At 42.8% G+C, this 19,821-nt stretch overlaps 1 protein-coding gene across 1 annotated transcript in view; it reads left to right on the plus strand.

Moving 5' to 3' along the window:
- Positions 1 to 19,821, plus strand: part of LOC126101510 (NACHT and WD repeat domain-containing protein 2-like) — a 1,881,963-nt gene that overhangs the window by 1,135,566 nt on the left and 726,576 nt on the right. The gene's annotated exons all lie outside the window — the stretch shown is intronic.

The following is a 19,821-nucleotide window of genomic DNA, read 5'->3' on the forward strand; positions in this document are numbered from 1 at the left end:
GATGCGACGTTAGAGTGCCTCGTCTTAGAACTGGTAACTCTTTCGACTAAACTCCAAACATAGTAGTGGAGGGGCTCAAATCCGGGATACTCGGGGGCCAGAACACCTTTGGCCAGAACATGTCAACGTTATCCGAGAGCCAGTTTCGGACAAATAGCTCGTGTGAACCGGTGCACCATCCTGTAGGAAGACTTATTGACTCCCCGAGGCAACAGTTACCATCCACGGTTTCGCGACATTCTTCAAAATTTGTAGATAAACTTTTGTGACAGTTTGTCCATTTTCCAAGAAATGTGACAGCATGATATCACCCTCACTAGACACAGGACCTACGACGTGAACCCCAAACTTCTCCGAAGCATTAATTATCCTTCGCCACAATATCGTAAGCAGCTAATCTCGGGTGCGCGAAGAATCGAACTACTGTATTTCAGTGGGCGAACGCCCAGCGCGGAAACTTTCGATAATCGTTACAGAAGGGGCAACATACAAAGAAAATGTCTTGTTTTAGCATACACCATAGCGACTTTTTCAGAGTGATTGGAAACAGCCACCAGTCATATAGAACTGCTGAAGGAACGAATTGAAAAAGGACTACACATTTCCTTTAAAAAAAGCAAATTTTTTTGGCTAACATTAAGGCAGCTCGCAAGGTAATGATGATTAAATATGGAAAAACTAAGATACTTCACAATTTAAACAGCAAGATTTTATATGATGAAAAGAGCATACCACCTCATTAAGGATATATATGAAAAGAAATCGATATAACTCAATATTAAACTTAGATACTAATCTACAGTAATTCGCCCAGATGCACTTCATGCCAAAGAATATTAACTCTAAAGAAAGAAATGATTATGGATGCACTAGAAACCATAGAATGTAAAATGCTGATGAAAGTTTTGGGACCAGTAGCAGTCACTACGACATATTACTGAACTTTATGCACAGACTGAAATATGTATGGACATAATTAGGAAAAGAAGAATAGCTCTTACGGCCACAGCTGAACGATTTATACCAAGAGACGGACGGAAAACCTGCACACTTGTTCGAAGGGATAAGGACGAACTATTTATTACTCCATAAGATACTAAACAACGACTGATAATCAGAAAGACATTGCAGGATTGTAAAACTTCCATGAAAAATCCAAGAAGAAGACTGGAGCGACTTGAAAAGAAGAATGAAGACAGAAACATAGAGAAATATAGGAGGAACAGTTAAAATAACCGTTATACTGTAAAAGAAGAAGAGCTAATAATAATAAAAAAAGAATGAATGTGGAGAAGGTAAGTAGTCAGAGAAGGAGCGAGACATAATACTGTAATGTAGCAGCTGAGATGGAAGGAAGAAAACAGAAGTAGATAGAGATGAGAAAAGCGTTGATGGCTGATAATGTGATAGAGGTACTGTTTCCCTGTTGGACAGAAAGAAAAGAGTTTGAATATGCCGAGGAGGAAGGTACGGGGTGATTAAAGATCACGCTTTAATCCCGTCTTCAATGCGGAGATGGTACTGGGTAGGATGTAGTTTTTTAACGGCCCTCTTTCATTATATTATTCGCTTTTCGGTAAGATATTAACGGTAAATGTGTTTTAAGTGAGGTTTTAAATTCCTTTTTCCTTTTACATTCAGCTTGACGTCACCATGAATTTATTTGTAATGCGACAGCCAAAACATATTAAACACACATAACCTGCGCAATGCCTATACTCAGATTTCCGTTTTTTATTCGTTTGCGCAATTATTTAAGAAATCACTACCCATGCTAGACTACTCAGAAGCTGACGTTAGTTAACCGCCTTTTGTACTACTAGTTCAGGAATTTGCTTATGCCTTTTTCCTTCACACGCAAAAACTTTATGTCGTATCGCAACTTACGTCTTCTAATTACATGCTTCGGCAGAGGGCGCCATCGTCAGCCAAGAAAGGAATAAACATGAGATACACACTATTTCACGTATAAATGCAAATACGTCCTCAGAAACACATGAAAGATGAATACAGTATACAAATATGGAGGAGAAGCATCAAACTTAAAAATGAATGCGGCTTATTACGTCAAATATTATATGACTGTACCAAGTATAAGCTCATACTAATGGTAACAGAGGAACAGATTACAAATTAAATTTTTCATCCGCCACCACTGGGCACTTCGAAGAAATAAGGCGCATTCTACTTTAATAGAAGTTTCATAGGTTGTGGCGTAAATAAGCCCCAAATTAAAATATAAGGGGAAATCACCTAATACTTGCATCACTAATATTGTGGAAATGGACAGGGCTAATGATGTGCTGTTTTCGTAGAATGTATTGGTAATCAGAGGCTCACATTGTTAGTCAATCAACAGATATTTATAAAGTATATTTTGTCAACAAATTAAAATTAGAATGTCAAAGGTGTTTGTTGCAGGATTGTAGTGCTAGTCGTTTACGAGATATTGTATTTTGAAAAGTTCCCTCACACACTTGTGTAATACCTGTGCCCGCACACACTAAATAACAACACAACTGTATACGTTAGTTATGTGGATTCTGACCAGTAATGGGAAAACTGACCATCACAGGTTGTGTTCAAACTGACCACCGGCAGCGGCAGTACACACTTCCAGCCTGGTACGGAACGACTGCTGCACACGCGCTAGCATTTCAGCGGAATTTTCTTAGCAGGCTGCAGTAATACGACGTCGCATATCAGCAGGTGTAGTTGGTATGCCTTTGTAGACAGCATATTTCAGTTTTCCCCAAAGAAAAAAGTCAAAATCCGGGGGACGGGCCGCCCAAAGGACAGGTACTCAGCCGGCCGCGGTGGTCTAGCGGTTCTGGCGCTGCAGTCCGGAACCGCGGGACTGCTACGGTCGCAGGTTCGAATCCTGCCTCGGGCATGGGTGTGTGTGATGTCCTTAGGTTAGTTAGGTTTAAGTAGTTCTAAGTTCTAGGGGACTTATGACCTAAGATGTTGAGTCCCATAGTGCTCAGAGCCATTTGAACCATTTGACAGGTCCTCAGAGTGCAATCCAGTGATTTGTAAACAATTCTTGAAGACATGCCTAGAACTTCGTTCACTATGGGCTGCACATGTTGGTACCCCACAGGTTCCTCCTAGTCCGCAGAGGAACGTCTTCTAGCATTCGTGGAAGATGTTCTGTTATGAGGCCGAGATACTTGCACGTGTTCGTTGGTCCATCTATGAGCTGATGGTTCACTGTCCCACACTACACGTTTACAGTCCGTGGATGCTGATATTCCACCTGGCGAAGTTAACGGGGATTGTCAACAGACCAATGGTGCGTGTTTCGGTGGCTCACCTGGCCATGATTGGTAAATGTGGCTTCATCACTAAACAAGATACATGATGCATCTGGAGTATTCTGTCTTAATGGCCATGTACAGAAGTTAACGCGATTCTCGTAATAGTTTCCACGCAGCTCTTGATGGAGAGACATGTGATACGGATCGAACCTATGTCGATAGAGAACGCATAGGACACTTGCCTGACTCATGCCACTCCCTCGTTCGATTGCGCGGGAGCTAACGTGCGGATCAACTGCAACAGCAGCAAGAACATTAAGTTCCCCTCTTCTGTCTTCACTTGTTTCCTTCTGTTACATTGCCTAGGTGTTACACTACCGCTTTTACGTACCTGACTGAAGAGGCTCATAAATAACTGACGAGAAGATTGACATCAATTGGGGCAGCATACACAGTAGAAGAACGAACTGCAGTCTTCCTAAACCCTTCATAGACCATGAGCATGTCGCCTTTTCCTGCGCTGGTAAATTCCATCGTCCATTGACGACCTACTGCATGGACTGACACACACATGCTGACTGGCAAGAAGCAGTGCACTCAAGGAACACACAAGCACACTATTAACAAACATAACAAAAGCAAAACTTACCTAGCAACTACGGGAATTAATGGCACAGATAAGTGTCGATGTGGAAACTTTTGAAAATACGACGTCTCATAAACGATTCGTACTACAATCCTGCAACAAGCACCACAGACATTCTAATTTAACGTACTTTTAATTCGTTGAAGTCAGTGGGCATTAGTCCATTTAAAAAGTGCACTTTGTAAGTAAACTTACAATTTGTTTATTTTATAACAATGCGTGCCCCTGTCTAACAAACCATTCTGTGGAAACGTTTTCCATGTCCGCAATAATGTTTCGGTAGCTCAGCCTATATATTATATTTGCGTTTCCACATTTCAAGAAACAGTAGGAGACACGTCTGTAGGAATTAATTCCTACAAATGTATACGATTTAATCCGCTCTTCAAGCCGTTTGTGGTGAGAACAGCAGTGTTGGGTCTTCGAGTGTCCTGATTGAGTATGCTAGTTGGTACCTTCATAATAAAGAATACGACCACGTGATATTCAGGCTTCGTCCAATAACTATCAACGCTGTCTTGTTGCCATACCAAAAAGCTCTCCACACCGTGATTCCGAGAGTTAGCTTTGTCGCCGACAGAGCTTGTCTGCGATGCCATGGGAAGAAGTACACTTTCATAGCAGCCTCTAGTCAGTAATCTTCGTGTACTGACGCGGCATGTGTTTCAGGCGTGGCAAGAAATTACTCAAGAGGGCACTGGGAGGGAATCTGCTTCCACAGAACAGCGACTTGAGACTAAAATTGTGTCCGTATTAATGTTGAATGAAAGTTCCGTTATTTTGTAACCGTCATGTGATGAACATCTCCACGATGTTGGATAACTATAGGCTTGGTGTAACACTTCCCACTCCCGTTAGGGTTCCTTCAGCTAGTGATTAATCGCTAACATGAGTTGGGAAGAGCTTTAAAATCATTTTCTCCGTCCTAATTGATGAAGTGGGTTAAAAGAGACCTTTTATCAGTATGCACGCCTATTTCCGCCTCTGCTTCACATCCGGATACACATTTGATTAGTAGTTACTCTCCGTCATCGCCGAACACCTGTCCGGTATGCTTCTCTCGTCTTCTCACGAAGCCACCGTCAACTTGTTGATTTTGGTTGTTACCGCTGCACGATATCAGTCTGAAGACTTCAGATTAATATCTGTCTAAGGGACCATCACAGAAAGTGATGTATCAAACTGGGGCTAACAGGAGCAGTTCTTGAAACTGACACTAAACTAAAATTATGCGCACCTGAGACATGTTGAAGTCTCAACTTTATCTAGATAAGACGTTAAGGTGCTATATCTGTGTCGGAGGGCCTTTGCAGTTCTGATGCCAGATAAGAACGGCAACGTCAAGATGGTATGAGGCTTGAACTGGAGTTCCTATTATGGAAGGAGATATAGTATAGTAATCCGTGTAGATGTGTTAGCCGCAGTGCCAGGGTGACCAATGGTCAGCGATCTGCCTAGTGAGCAGTTTCCCGCGTTCATATTCCGGCCTTGGTACAAATTCTAATTAATTTCCTTGGCCAGTATTCATTATAAATGGTCGAGAGTATAAAAGCCTCCTGCAAAGCCTTTTATCCAATACGCGTGACTGCATACAGTCCAGTTACGACGCTACATAGCGTGGACGTTGTTAGCAGTTAACCATTCCCAAAACTTCTTCTTTGCATGTGTTAATAGACGGCGCTATATTGTATCCTCCTAAGTTTTATGAATATTAGTTTTAGTGTAATCAATATTACTTTGCCAATTTAAAAAAAAAATCTAATGGGAAATTATCATCTTGCCCAAGTGCTCGGGCTAGACGTGTTTGAGCACGGATAAGAGTTGTTCGAATAAATAAAAAAAAAAAAAGGCAGTACGGTCAGTAACTGAACGTTCCTCTGTTTACTTTATTGAAAGTTGTGTGATGAAGGAATTATTCCACTGAAAATTAACGTATCTTAAAATTTTTGTTCTTCTGTAACTGTAATTGCACACTGTTTTCCTTTCTCCACTGTTTGACAGTTGCTGATGCTACCACATACAGCATTAGCTATACACTATTCAGTCTTGTGGTAGGGGATCGACGTACCCTTCATCACTAGCTGCAGATTGTGCTATACTTTCAGAGAAAGTTTCTGTGTTATGGTGTAAACATTATTCTCCCGTGTTGTGTGCATCCCAATCACCCAACATCTGCGTCATAAGTGAGACTGTTAATTGTATTTCCCTTACTGTCAGATTTCCCTTGTTTCAATCAATTTCTTTCTTTGAATAATAGATTATAATCAAAAATACTTCAGCACTGTTTCGTTTTAATGGTAGTAACAATTATTGAATGGCCTGACGGTCCATTTTGCTCTACCTTATATCAGGAAATCCACTATTAATTTCTGTAGGTAGGCTTTTATATACTGCAGCAATTTCAGTTTTGGCATACTATATATATATATATATATATATATATATATATATAAAACGATCCGTTTGCCCGCATCTCGTGGTCGTGCGGTAGCGTTCTCGCTTCCCACGACCGGGTTCCCGGGTTCGATTCCCGGCGGGGTCAGGGATTTTCTCTGCCTCGTGATGGCTGGGTGTTGTGTACTGTCCTTAGGTTAGTTAGGTTTAAGTAGTTCTAAGTTCTAGGGGACTGATGACCATAGATGTTAAGTCCTATAGTGCTCAGAGCCATTTGAATCATTTAAAAAAAAAAACGAAGTACATGACTGAAATCCGTACTATCTGAGGTAACCACATATGGTGAAAAATAACCGAAGAAGTTAAATCTTATTCCTCACGAGCTTACTCGTATGCTGATTGTCTTGAAAATTATAAGACTGCTGGCAGTGCTCACGCCAGTTATCAAAAGTACACTCCTGGAAATTGAAATAAGAACACCGTGAATTCATTGTCCCAGGAAGGGGAAACTTTATTGACACATTCCTGGGATCAGATACATCACATGATCACACTGACAGAACCACAGGCACATAGACACAGGCAACAGAGCATGCACAATGTCGGCACTAGTACAGTGTATATCCACCTTTCGCAGCAATGCAGGCTGCTATTCTCCCAGGGAGACGATCGTAGAGATGCTGGATGTAGTCCTGTAGAACGGCTTGCCATGCCATTTCCACCTGGCGCCTCAGTTGGACCAGCGTTCGTGCTGGACGTGCAGACCGCGTGAGACGACGCTTCATCCAGTCCCAAACATGCTCAATGGGGGACAGATCCGGAGATCTTGCTGGCCAGGGTAGTTGACTTACACCTTCTAGAGCACGTTGGGTGGCACGGGATACATGCGGACGTGCATTGTCCTGTTGGAACAGCAAGTTCCCTTGCCGGTCTAGGAATGGTAGAACGATGGGTTCGATGACGGTTTGGATGTACCGTGCACTATTCAGTGTCCCCTCGACGATCACCAGTGGTGTACGGCCAGTGTAGGAGATCGCTCCCCACACCATGATGCCGGGTGTTGGCCCTGTGTGCCTCGGTCGTATGCAGTCCTGATTGTGGCGCTCACCTGCACGGCGCCAAACACGCATACGACCATCATTGGCACCAAGGCAGAAGCAACTCTCATCGCTGAAGACGACACGTCTCCATTCGTCCCTCCATTCACGCCTGTCGCGACACCACTGGAGGCGGGCTGCACGATGTTGGGGCGTGAGCGGAAGACGGCCTAACGGTGTGCGGGACCGTAGCCCAGCTTCGTGGAGACGGTTGCGAATGGTCCTCGCCGATACCCCAGGAGCAACAGTGTCCCTAATTTGCTGGGAAGTGGCGGTGCGGTCCCCTACGGCACTGCGTAGGATCCTACGGTCTTGGCGTGCATCCGTGCGTCGCTGCGGTCCGGTCCCAGGTCGACGGGCACGTGCACCTTCCGCCGACCACTGGCGACAACATCGATGTACTGTGGAGACCTCACGCCCCACGTGTTGAGCAATTCGGCGGTACGTCCACCCGGCCTCCCGCATGCCCACTATACGCCCTCGCTCAAAGTCCGTCAACTGCACATACGGTTCACGTCCACGCTGTCGCGGCATGCTACCAGTGTTAAAGACTGCGATGGAGCTCCGTATGCCACGGCAAACTGGCTGACACTGACGGCGGCGGTGCACAAATGCTGCGCAGCTAGCGCCATTCGACGGCCAACACCGCGGTTCCTGGTGTGTCCGCTGTGCCGTGCGTGTGATCATTGCTTGTACAGCCCTCTCGCAGTGTCCGGAGCAAGTATGGTGGGTCTGACACACCGGTGTCAATGTGTTCTTTTTTCCATTTCCAGGAGTGTATATTGAACTGACTTTGACGACTTCACTGTGCGATTGTTTAGCGTCCCACCACGCACAGTGCTAATAGTACGATGCTACATTCTAAAAGTACTGTATGAACTTTAAGTACCACTCGCCAATTCGCTCTCCCTCACATGCGAAATACAAAAATGCCTGAAATATTCCGCGCGAATTTAATTTCCATTTTAGCAGCTAGTCAGACACAATATACGAGAGTCGTCCAATAATTAAAGAGACAAATTGGTCTGGGGAAGGAACTGTTAGAAGGGCAAGTTTGGTACTTTTATAGCATTCAGTTGGCATCACAAGGATGGGCCCTGATGGGCTGATGTATCAACATTGTTTTGTTTATAACCTCAAAAATACTTTCCAAGATGCCGAGTCCACATTAGTTGAACAACGTTCTGTTGTTTGATTTTTACTTGCTGAAGGCGAGAAACCAGTGAATATATACTGTAGAATGTCTTAAAGTTTATGGTGAGGGTTGTATGAATCGTGCAAATTTTTACAACCGGGTAGAGTAGTTCAAACATGGTTGCGACTCAGTAACTGACGAACACCGTTCTGGCCGACCAGTTGCACTTGCAACTCCATCACTTAAAAGTTGAGTTGATGATATTATTCGTGCCGACCGCCGTGTGACTGTGGGAATGATAGTTTATAAGGTTCAATTTAGTACTGGTACAGTTCATAACATTAACTGTAGCAAGCTGAAGTAGCGCAAAACATGTGCAAGATGGATCCCAAAGGAGTTGACGTCGCTACACAAGGAAACAAGGTTGAGTGTGTGCACAGAGCTAAAGGAAGGTTATGAAAGAGAAGATGACCGCTTCCTCAACAAAATTTTACTTGTAATGAAACTTGGGTTCATTATTATGAGTCAAAATCAAAAAGACAAAGCATGCAGTTGAAGCACACCTACTCATTTGTCAAGAAAAGATTCAAAACCCAAGCATCAGCAGGAAAAGTCTTATTGACGGTGTTTGGGATGCTGACGGTCCAGTTTTTTGCGATTATCTCGAAGAGGAGCGTACAATGAACAGCCAATACTACTCGGATTTGCTTTTAAGCAAGGTGAAGCCACCTATGAGAGAGATACCTCGTGGATCTCAGAGGAGAGGTGTGATTCTCCAACAAGAAAGGGTAAATCCTCATTTTGCTCAACCGACCCGTGAAATCATCGACAAAATGAGCTGGGAAGTACTGCCTCACCCCCCCCCCCACCCCCTTATTACAGTCCTGATTTAGCCCTAGTGATTTCCATTTGGTGCACTGAAGGAGGCATTACGTGGGAAGAAGTTCCAGGACAACGAGCACGTGAAAAAGTTTGTGGGACATTGTTTCAAACAACAAGATGAAGAGTTCTTTGCAGCCGAAATAAAAAAGCCTGTTGCCCGGTGGAACAAGTGCATAAATGTCCAAGGGGATAATGTTGAAAAGTAAAAAAAGTATTGTTTTGTAAAAATAAACGGTTTTTTGCCCAGACCAATTTGTCTCTTCAATTACTGAATTACCCTCGTAGATATCAGTGAATGGTGATAAATTCGTTTTCATTTATTACGTTTCCACTGGATGACAGCCCTGTGCCCCGGTATACGAGATGATCCGAGTATAGCTACATTAAATTGTTGAAAATATAAAGGGCAATCAAATGAAAACGAGGCAGATAGAAAACTTGATCGCCATAAGTGTTTGTGCATTATTTCGATTGTGAGACAAGACGGTCAATGTCTTCATGAAAAAAGTATTGACGGTTGCATGCGTGAACCGATTCTTCCGAAGCAAACTGACGGCCACGAATTTCCTCCTTCAGGGTTCCAAAGATATGGAAGTCGCATGGGAAGAGATCGGGACTCTCTGGAAGATACATAAGGGCTTTCCAGAGAAAATTCTGCAGCGCAGTGTGGGCTGGCCCACATGCTGCCAAGGTTGTTTTATGTTGCAGAAGATTCGCTGGGATGCCCTTACATATCCTCCACAGTGACCCGATCCATCCCGTGCGATTTCCATGTTTTTGGAGCCCTGAACAAAGACAATGATGACTGTTGGTTTGCATGCCTGGGTACATTCCTGGTTTTGTAGGCAACCGCAATCATTTTTTTTTCTATAAAGGCATTGACAGTCTTGTCTCACAGGGTGACAAAAGTGTTAACTGGTATTTGTTGACATGATCAACCAGGATATACGTGAGGTGTTGTAAATGCTTGAGACTAAAAACCCATGAATCCAAGATCGCACGTGAAACCTTTATTTGGATGGATTACTAGTTTCGGCTAACAGTCTAGACATCTTCAGAGCTAAGATATAAAACAGAGATTTTCACATGTCAGCAGCATAGAACAGCTTACAGAATTGTATATAATGTTCTAGGAAGGTTCAAGTGTACATACGCTAATTAATTACAGAAGACATACAACAAAACACGCTTCTTTAATTAATTAGTGTATATTTTGCTAACATGAGAGGATATTTTTTGTATCTTAGATCTGAAGATGCCTTGATTGTTAACCGAAACAACTAATCCATTCAATTAAAGATTTCAGATGAGATCTTGGCTTCCACGGTTTCCAATGCCTAACATGAATAAAAAATATTAATAGTTACGGCGATTACTTCTGAAATTAAAAACAGTTTATTTACATTATTTCCATGTGTCTCGTTTCGTTTGATGACCTTTCTCCCTTGTCCATGGCATTCTGCAAATATAGTAGAAAATTCTTGAATGCAGTAAAAATAGAAAACGTTAACGATCAGCAAAAATTGAAATCTCATGAACTTCCAAGACTCATTAGCAGTCGGGTGAGATTTCATGTGTCTCTCGAATGTCGTAAACAAATGTTACTGAGAAGAAAAATTACCACAGTCGAACGCAAAACGATTTATTTACTATTTACTTTACTCTTCTGCTACCTGTACGTCTTTCATTGAATCATTATCTTTCTCATCTTCACTTACAATCTCTTCAATTGTTTACGCTCTTAGTAAACCTGGTTGTCGTCGTGTTCGCTTTCATGATTCTTATATCGCAACGAAACAGATTCTGTGCTTTAGTATTGATCTGGAATCTATTGCTTGCGAACTATACAAATAATTCCATTTAATAGACTGAATACAGTGAGCTCGAATGAAAAAAAAACCTATTTTGAGAAAATAACGTCGTCAAATCTGATATTAGGAATTTTATGTGTAAGTCCTTATGAATGGAGAAAATTGAAGGACATTCACTTGAGGTATCTTTCAGGTTATGCTCAGTGACAGGACAGCAGGCTGTTAGAGTAGTGCCGGGCGGTTATCTGGTTTGATGGCTGCAGTGCGTCTGGCTACATCCACACGATGCCTCCCGTCAAGCGGGCGTTTTACTGCTGTACGCAGTCACCTCTGACCAGTACCGAGTGAAACCTTGCTCTTCTAAAGATCGAGCACAAGTGGGGATGGGACACCGAGGTCCAGCGCTTGAAAAGACAGCCGGTGTGCAAGTCGCACGATGTACACGACTTTCAGCTGCAAGCCTGCTCAGTGAGTACCAAGAAACTTTCCCTCTGGGGACGTCAGTGGACTTAGAGGGACGACGTGCTTCCTCGTAAGTTGCCTGCACCTGGCCTGACGTGCAATGGTCTGTAAGTTCTGCAGACTACCTGCATACGAACCAGCTTACTGTACTCAAGTTTGACGCCACCTCTCTACCTTTTAACACACACACACACACACACACACACACACACACACACACACACCACACACACAAATTTAACGACTTCCTGATGCCACAGGATGTGTCCTACCAAAGTATCCCTTTACAGAGGAAATTCAGTCGTGGTTGCAAAAAAGATGGTTTTATTAGTTCTCCATTTGCGAGCGTTTCGCCTGTATTTAAAAATATCTTCAGACAGTTTAACTATGGATAAATAATCATCTCATCAAATTAAAGGTTAAACATATAACATTATACCTGGGCAAAAACGGGCCAAGTGCATGTATAAAATACGGAATGATGCCGATAGTAGTAATTTGTGTCTTGGGATGGTTTACAGTAGTGTCGTGACACAGCACCAGTCAGTAATGGTAATAAAAGGAGAAGACTCATACGGTAAGATAAAAATGAGAATTCCCCATTATTATCATTACTGACTGGTGGCGTGTCACGACACTACTGTAAACCGTCACAAGGTACATGTAGTGTTGGCAGAAGAGCCAACACTGTGTTGCAAGAGGAGGCCGAAATGCACGCGTCAACTCACGCAGGTGGCGCTAGGTCTGAAACAGGATACGTAATGAATGCTATAAAGAAAAGTACGTAGCTGCTGGAATACTTAACTTTAATCCATCATTTGTATACAGCATTCTTGATGATACAAGTGAGACTCTCTCTAGAAATGGTTAATGGCGCCTTGCTAGGTCGTAGCCATGGACTTAGCTGAAGGCTATTCTAACTATCTCTCGGCAAATGAGAGAAAGGCTTCGTCAGTGTAGTCGCTAGCAAAGTCGTCGTACAACTGGGGCGAGTCCTAGTACGTCTCTCTAGACCTGCCGTGTGGTGGCGCTCGGTCTACAATTACTGACAGTGGCGACACGCGGGTCCGACATGTACTAATGGACCACGGCCGATTTAAAACTACCACCTAGCAAGTGTGGTGTCTGGCGGTGACACCACAGTACAAATGGCGACTATCGGCATTGTTTCGTATTTTAACGTTATACATGCACTTGGCCCATTCTTGCGTGGGTGTAATTTTGTACGTTTGACGTCTCATTTCATGAGACGATTGTTTGCCCGTGGTTCAATTGCCTGAAGATGCTTTTAGACACAGGTGAAACGCGTCGCAAATGAACAACCAATGAAACCATCTTTTTTGGAACCACGATTGAATTCTCTCTCTAACATTACCACGTTTGCCGCACCAGTGCCACAGAGTCTGAGAATGAAGTATCCTTTTTTCTAGACTAGTTTTAGTTTTTTCCCCCTATTCTACTCAGTACCTTTTCATCGTTTGAATACATTAAGTACTGCAGGTGAGCTGCTTGACACTGTCAAGTCGATTAAATACCTGTGTGTAACGTTCCAAAGCGGCATGAACTGAAAAGAGGGCTTAAGTTCAGATGTAGGGACAGCAACTGTCGGCCTTCGTTTATAGGAAGAATTGTAGGAAAATGTAGCTCATCTGTAAAGGAGAAGACGTACAGAAAACTAGAGCCATTCTCCTTGACTACTGCTCAAGATTTCTGGACCCTCACCAAGTCAGCTTAAAGGGAAGACATAGAAGCAGTACGGATGCGTGCTGCTAGATTTGTTACCGGTAGGTTCGATCTGAACACGAGTTGTTACGAAAAGACTTCAAGAGAAATGGGAAACGCTGCAGATATGATGACTTTCTTTCTTCGAAACGCCATTGAGGAATTGTAGAAAACTGGCATATGTGGCAGGCTGCCGACCGATTCTGCTGCCACCAACGACATTTCAATGCGGGCGACGAAGAAGGGAGAAATGTTGACTCTCGTATTTCCCTCACTCCATTTGAGAACGGAAAAGCAAAGCGAATGACTAGTAGTGGTAGAAGTTACCTTCTGCAAATCACCGTATGGTGCACTGCGGGCTATGTATGCAGATGTGGCCGAACTATCCGTACTACTCACTTAGGCATTCTTTTGTAGCACCGTATTTCAAAAGTCGTATTCCCTTCTACATCTACATCTACATCCATACTCCGCAAGCCACCTGACGGTGTGTGGCGGAGGGTACCTTCAGTACCTCTATCGGTTCTCCCTTCTATTCCAGTCTCGTATTGTTCGTGGAAAGAACGATTGTCGGTATGCCTCTGTGTGGGCTCTAATCTCTCTGATTTTATACTCATGGTCTCTTCGCGAGATATACGTAGGAGGGAGCAATATACTGCTTGACTCTTCGGTGAAGGTATGTTCTCGAAACTTTGACAAAAGCCCGTACCGAGCTACTGAGCGTCTCTCCTGCAGAGTCTTCCACTGGAGTTTATCTATCATCTCCGTAACGCTTTCACGATTACTAAATGATCCTGTAACGAAGCGCGCTGCTCTCCGTTGGACCTTCTCTTCTATCAACCCTATCTGGTACGGATCCCACACTGCTGAGCAGTATTCAAGCAGTGGGCGAACAAGCGTACTGTAACCTACTTCCTTTGTTTTCGGATTGCATTTCCTTAGGATTCTTCCAATGAATCTCAGTCTGGCATCTGCTTTACCGACAATCAACATTATATGATCATTCCATTTTAAATCACTCCTAATGCGTACTCCCAGATAATTTATGGTATTAACTGCTTCCAGTTGCTGACCTGCTATTTTTTAGCTAAATGATAAAGGATCTATCTTTCTGTGTATTCGCAGCACATTACACTGGTCTACATTGAGATTCAATTGCCATTCCCTGCACCATGCGACAATTCGGTGCAGATCCTCCTGCATTTCAGTACAATTTTCCATTGTTACAACCTCTCGATACACCACAGCATCATCTGCAAAAAGCCTCAGTGAACTTCCGATGTCATCCACCAGGTCATTTATGTATATTGTGAATAGCAACGGTCCTATGACACTCCCCTGTGGCACACCTGAAATCATTCTTACTTCGGAAGACTTCTCTCCATAGTGAATGACATGCTGCGTCCTGTTATCTAGGAACTCCTCAATCCAATCACACAATTGGTCTGATAGTCCATATGCTCTTACTTTGTTCATTAAACGACTGTGGGGAACTGTATCGAACGCCTTGCGGAAGTCAAGAAACACGGCATCTACCTATGGCCCTCTGAGTCTCGTGGACGAATATCGCGAGCTGGGTTTCACATGACCGTCTGTTTCTAAACCCATGCTGATTGAACAGTTAATCGTACACGTCCAGCTATACTGCAGAGAAATACTGCCACAGAAACCTCATTACACGTAAACGTATATTCTACAATAACATATTTCCCCTTTCTTGCCAGCACATTTTGTTACTGTAATTGCTGTGTTGACCGCGTGATTAAAGTGTTCCGCACACATGCAGTTTCCCGCCCGGCGTGGCTGATGGAGTGTCTGCGACCCACTCGGCGTTCTAAATGCATGAGAGAACTTGAAATTAGAATCTGTTCTCCAGCTCCAGGGGTAAGAGCTGAAACCTTGCCAACACGTGACTGGAATTGAAATTCCCTGCGCGCCGCCAGATTAAAACGGAAGACGTCATATTTCCAGTAATGCACGTTCTTGCGAACAGGGTCGTATTACTAAGTAAGACCTGGCTTTATCCGAAACGATCTCCAGCACAGTTGGAGTTTGCACGAAATGACGCACCTGCTATTATTAGGAGTGAAGATGACGTCTCGCTGATACTGTCCTGTAAGAATAATGGTCCACAGCGTTTGTCAAGCCTTGTTTCCTGTCTACACTGAAGAGGCGAACGCTGCACTTGCGACTGAACATTGTTAACTGTTATAAGGCTGTCAGATCAGGCCGCACAGTGCTTAGAACCGTAGATAAGTGTACCTATACGTACAGGAATTGGAAATATTTTCTGAGGGTACTTTCAGTTGGATGGCTAGTTAGTTACTTACATGTTCCCTGGGTCACTCTGCACGATGTATTGTAATGTCACGAACAAAATATTAAGTTAATTAGTTTAAACGTGGCTCCATGCTCACCATTTACACGCGAGTTTACTTAAAAGAAAACGTTTTGTTTAACAGTATTGTACTAAATAATAGTTCTTCTGCCTCTTAGAGGGTGTTGTCCACAAGGTAATTTCAGCTTATTTTTAAATGTGGCCTTTCTTGGTAAGTGTTAAAAGATTTTGATAGTGGCATTATACAGGGTGATTCAAAAAGAATACCACAACTTTAAAAATGTGTATTTAATGAAAGAAACATAATATAACCTTCTGTTGTACATCATTACAAAGAGTATTTAAAATGGGTTTTTTTTTCACTCAAAAACAAGTTCAGAGATGTTCAATGTGGCCCCCTCCAGACACTCGAGCAATATCAACCCGATTTTCATCACTCGTTCTCGGCCGTCCAGAACTTTTCCCTTTGCACAAACACCCATTCTCTGTAAACTGTTTATACCAACGTTTAATACACCACCTATCAGGAGGTTTAACACCATACTTCGTTCGAAATGCACGCTGAACAACTGTCGTCGATTCACTTCTGCCGTACTCAATAACACAAAAAGCTTTCTGTTGAGCGGTCGCCATCTTAGCATCAACTGACGCTGACGCCTAGTCAACAGCGCCTCAAGCGAACAAATGTACAACTAAATGAAACTTTAAAGCTCCCTTAATTCGCCGACAGATAGTGCTTAGCTCTGTCTTTTGTCGTTGCAGAGTTTTAAATTCCTAAAGTTGTGGTATTCTGTTTGAATCACCCTGTATATTCCTCTCTGATATAAATTCAGTTTCAGTGAAGAGTAATAAGTCATTTTATCTTCAAGTATTATAATTACCAAAAGAAAAGTGCTCATGTAGGAGCACAAAAAAGGGAAATACGGTCGTCAGACTAACAGAAAAGTGGGGAACCAGCTGTGGGGTCCTGCCCACTTCTCTCATAGAGTGCCTAAAGGATGCTGCTTCCGTGGATAGCTATACAACAATTCAAGCAAATCATATAAATGGTTTTTATTAAAATAAAGTAGATTGAGAATACTTAACTTTGGTTAACAATGATGTCGCAAGCGATGGGCGACACGACAATAATAAATGTCTTTCGCTGTATACAGTGTGGTTTCTAGTCCGTGTCTGCTAGTGCATCTGCCAGTGCGCGTCTTCTTATTTATTTATTTATGCATTTATTTTACCTGGCAATATTAGGGCTGCTGATCGGCCTGTAGTCACCTGGCGACTTAGGGTTGTCAGTCTTGGGTATAGGTTGAATTAAACTTTGCTTCCACTCAGTGGGATATGTACTACTGACAAGAGACAGGTTGAAGATGTCTGTGATAACTGGAGTAATAATGTCTATGACGTTCTTAATCATGCCAATGCTCACTCCATCATTTCCTACTGCCTCGGAAGAGATTCTCATAATTGCCTTGTGTACTGTGCCGGTAGTTACATTTTTTAGGAAAAACTTCTCTTTCGAGAGATTGATATCTTGGGGCTGGTAATTTGTCGCTGCGTGGCAGTTTACTGCTGTTGAGAAGATATCGTTGAATTCTTCTGCAGACGCTTGCTACTGTCCGGCAGAGGTTGGCAGGAGCGGCTGTTATATTCGCTTTGGCTAAAGGCCGCCCCTCTCAGAGTGCGGTCACAGTTAATGTACTACTGGCTGACGTCGTCTCACAGCTTTCTCTGCTCTTGCGTTCTTCATCTTCGTGCCGGAGCTTGTGTTTACGACGAAACACCAGCCATCTCAATCCTCAATCCTCATTCCGCATTCCTTACCAAAAACTTCTGCATGCAAAAATATTCGCATTCTTCTAACACACAACATTCCAAATATTTTTACCCATTTCTCTGTAGTTAAGCTTTCAGCATCTCTCTCTCACTGCCACTATATGTATATGTCTCTCTGCCCCTGTCTCCATCTCCGCTCACTGATTTACAGTATATCGCACTGCCATTCTGTCTCCTCTCTCACATACACTGTCTCCCTTGGTCCTTCTTTCCCAAGACCACTGTCTCCACCATATCTTGTCATTTCAAAAATTCTAGGGTTGCAATAAATTTCTTTACAACATATCCAAGTATTTAAAACTTCGGTCCAAAATGCACCCACCCATATACCTACGCCAGTCTGGGACAGGCTAGACCCCCCCCCCCCTCCTTAGGACATGAATGGTCTCTACTCATCAGTATTCTTCATTTCCACTGTCCCCTATCTTTTGCTCCCAATGCTTCCGTCTCCACCCTCCATCGCCGCCCGGTCTGGGGCGCCTTGTCACGGTTTGTGCGGCTCCCCCCATGGGAGGTTCGAGTCCTTCCTCCTCCCTCGGAGATGGGTGTGTGTGTGTTGCCCTTAATGTAAGTTAGTTTAAGTTTCATTAACTAGTGTGTAAGGATAGGGACCGATGACTTCAGCAGTTTGGTTCCATACGATCTTACCACAAATTAAAAAAAAAATAAAATAAAAAATAAAAAATAAAAAATATTCCATCCTCCATCTCACTTTCTCTTGATCTGGCACTATTTCTCACAGACCATCAATATTTCCTCTCTCTTTGGCTCCCACTCCTAATTTCTTCTTGCGCCAATCTTCCACTGCTCTCCCTCATTACTGTGTCCTCTCTTTCTCTCCCACTACCACTCTCTCCTCTTCCACTCTCACTGTCTCTATGTTACTCCCAAAACGTTTGGTGAGGGAGTCGAAATAATGTTTGTGCAGCTACTTCCCCACTTTCCTGTCATTCTTTTGAAGAGGAGGAGATCCCCTTTTTTTCTGCTCCGACAGGAGCATTTTTCCGCCGGTTCCCCTCTTTTCCATGCTACAGCAGAGTGGGCTGCTTATATAAAAAGAATTCTATAGTTCAGTAAAGGTTCGACAGTTTATTTATATGCTTAGAAGACACAGTTATGTACTTAGACATATTTAAAGGAGTGCGAATAATATAGGTTTAACAGAAAATCATTCGCTTTAAATTTCTGCTGGACTCTTTTCTCATCGGTCGCAATTCAACGAAAACACCTGGTTTATGACTTGTATACTTAACGAGTAAAAATGTTCTTAGGAATATTTTACCAAATTAGCCGTCTTTCCAATCTTATACAGTACTTAGAAGACATTTTAAATTATTTATATTGGAAATTACGTGTATATTTTACGTGCTTAATTATATTAAGTTTGAATCTCTGGATTTCGGTAACGGATAATGATAGCGAAAAACGCTCCTAGGTTCCTCGAGAACATTATATTAAGAATACGTGGCAAAAATGTCGCCGACTTGTCATGAACAGAAATTTCAGAAGTGGTTACCCCCAAAACAGGTACTTTTGTTAAGGTGAAATAATGGTTTGTCTGGTATATCTTGATAAGGGATAAGTATTTTAGAAAACGAGAAAATTGCGTTTCTAGATTAATGTCTAAGTAATCTACAGTTAAAACTTGAACCATTCTCAATGGTTAGTTATTTAGATAATAGCGACCTATCATGCAATATCCGGTAAAAACCAGTTTCAGCTGTTTTATGCTTAAGTACGGCGAAATTGAACCTCTAGATCTCGGTAATGTACCCAGAAATCATGGTTTCCCAGATTATCCTCTAAGATCGCCCACGTAGAAATGCACTCCTCATAAGGTCCACCCTAGACAACCGATTTTGTGAATTTGCCTGGGCAGTAAGAAGTGTCTAATGTTACCTTGGTCTGAACGACGGCTACGAATGTCCGTTTTTCCCACAGGTATATAAATGGTCGCTCGGTCAAGGATCAACCAAAACACTTGACCACTTACCTCTGCGATCAATAGTAAGCGAGATGTGACCTCCTGAAAATTGCATTTGCGCGCACGGCTTTGTCATTGTCATTATTCTTTCTGACTTGTGAAGGATTGTTTACAACAAGGTTTTTGAGAGAAAATATATACCGTGATTCTGTGGTTAAAATACGGGATTCCTTCAATACTAGTATCCACGATGACCGATGGTGAGCGTCACATACTACTTCTGGCACATTTTGTGTAATGAATGATTTCTTTTTTGAGTT

Source organism: Schistocerca cancellata, chromosome 9 (genome assembly GCF_023864275.1).
Source record: "Schistocerca cancellata isolate TAMUIC-IGC-003103 chromosome 9, iqSchCanc2.1, whole genome shotgun sequence".
Classification (NCBI taxonomy): domain Eukaryota; kingdom Metazoa; phylum Arthropoda; class Insecta; order Orthoptera; family Acrididae; genus Schistocerca; species Schistocerca cancellata.